Genomic DNA, 2,500 nt, shown 5'->3' on the forward strand with positions numbered 1-2,500 from the left:
CAGGTGTAGCAAGGCCAGGCAGTTGAGGATTCACAGCAGTGTTTAAAATCTGAATAGTTTTAGGCATATTTTTGAATGACGATAATTTTGATGTAATCGTTTTGTAGGGTAAGGCATGTAAGTAAGAGGCCAGCCTTTAGATTTGCCACTGTTTCCATAATCCAAAAAGAAAAGAATAATAGAAAAAGAAGAAAACACGACAGTAAATAACATATATTTTGCAGCCAAATTTCATAAAGTATTTTTCATTGCACAAAATACCATACCATAGCAGATTTCTAGAATAATTTTGAATTTCTTTTTTTGCATAAGCAAGAAAATGTTTAAAATGCTGTAGGCGAGCAGATTTCTGGTATTTTGTCACTAAGCACTGTACTAGATCACAGGAAGTGACATATGTCTTAATGGATTAATCCCAGTGCAAATTATTTTTGATAAAGTAAACAAAGAAAATGATAATAGACAATATTTCAGTGTCTCTTACATAGTTAATGCAAAAGTGCTTTAGCTGAACCAATTAACAAGTCATAACAGGAAAGTGTCCCAGTCTGAATTTGGAAGTGAATATGTGTCACTATCCAGTACCATTGCTTCAACTCTTGAAAACGACTACCTTTAGGTGACGCCGGTCATTGAACCAAGAGCAGAAGAGACTGGGGCAGCTATTCAAAGCAATTTTCCAAATCGTCTGTGTTAAGACTACTCAGTAGGTAAGAAGACAGAGTTTCTCATTCCTCTCTTAAACTTTGGGGAAGTCGGTTCGCGGAGTTCATGTGGTGTCATGTGATCATCGAGTGGGTCACAATTCTAATCTTGTGACATGGTATTCAAACTTGTGGGTTCATGCATGGCTTTCAGTATATACCGCACTGTTCATCTTCCTGCCTGCGCTGCATCCCCATGCGCACTGACTTCCTGGCCATCCTCCACATTTGCACATCTGTTTTGTCATCCTGGCTTGGGTCTTTGGTTGTGTGCCTCAGGGTTCTGGCAGGCAGGGCCCTTCTGGCGGTCCAATACCGTTCCCCCGGACCTGTTGAGGGGTGTGATCATCCCTCTCTGGAAGGGGAAGGGGGACTGATGGGACTGCAGCAATCACCGCGGCATCACACTGCTCAGTGTACCAGGCAAGGTTCTTGCCCACATCCTTCAGAGACATATTAGAGACCACCTACGGAGGCATCAGAGGCCAGAGCAATCTGGATTCACCCTTGGTAAGTCAACAATAGACCGTATCCTCGCGCTTCGAGTCATTGTAGAGTCCCGTCGTGAGTTCGGACGTGGGCTGCTTGCAGCCTACATCGACCTCAAGAAGGCGTTCGATACGGTGCATCGGGAATCACTCTGGGAGATCCTGAGACTGAGGAATTCCAACAAGGATTATTGAACTAATAGCAAGCCTGAATTCTGGTACTGAAAGTGCTGTTAAGTGTGGTGGGGGCCTGTCGAGCTTCTTTCCTGTCAGTTCAGGAGTGAGGAAAGGCTGTGTTCTTGCACCAACACTTTTCAATACTTGCATGGACTGGATACTGGGCAGAGTTACTGTTCAAAGTCATTGTGGAGCAACATTGGGCAATATTAAGGTAACAGACCTTGACTTTGCCGATGATGCTTTTCTATCTTTGGAAACCCTAGTGGTGGCTCTCATTGCATTTAGTAATGAAGCGAAGCCCTTGGGTCTAGAGGTCTCCTGGACCAAGACTAAGATCCAGGATCTGTTTGATCGGTAGGTGCTTGCGGCGAGGACATTGAAGTCACAGAGAGCTTTACATACCTTGGTAGTGCAGTTCATAACTCTGGGCTGTTAGGCCAGGAAGTCAGCAGACGGATTGGCCTGACAACAGGGGTCATGAACTCTCTCAACAAGAGTATTTGGAGATGCCGGTACCTGTGCAGAAGGATCAAGCTACGGGTTTTCAAGGCCCTGATAATGCCAGTTTTGCTCTATGGCAGTGAAACCTGGACATTATCTAGTGCCCTGGAGTCTTGTCTTGATGCCTTTTGTAATAGGTCCTTGCGCCGGATCATGGGGTACTGTTGGCGGGACCATGTGTCTAACCAACGGTTGCACCGTGAGACTGGCACAGCACCTGTGACCTGCACAATCCGGGAATACGAACTCAGGCTATATGGCCACCTTGCTCGCTTCCCACAGACTGAACCTGCTCTTCAGATTGTTTTTGTAAGAAACAACCCTGGGTGGAGGAGGCTTGTGGGACGACCTAGGAGGTCGTGGCTTGGGCAGATCGATCAAACCTGTCGCGAGGAGCTCGAGATGGGCCGAGTCCCTGCCTGGCGGCTTGCCATGAGGGATCCCAAAAGGTGGACGCAGCTATGCGCCCCCGTCGGCGTTAGCTCCTAATGATGATGATGGTATTCAAGCTTGTGAGTTCAAGCATGGCTTTCAGTATATACCGCACTGTTCATCCTCTTGCCTGCGCCGCGTCCCCATGCGCACGGACTTCCTGGCCATCCTCCACATTTGCACATCCGTTTTGTC

Source organism: Penaeus vannamei, chromosome 19 (genome assembly GCF_042767895.1).
Source record: "Penaeus vannamei isolate JL-2024 chromosome 19, ASM4276789v1, whole genome shotgun sequence".
Classification (NCBI taxonomy): Eukaryota; Metazoa; Arthropoda; class Malacostraca; order Decapoda; family Penaeidae; genus Penaeus; species Penaeus vannamei.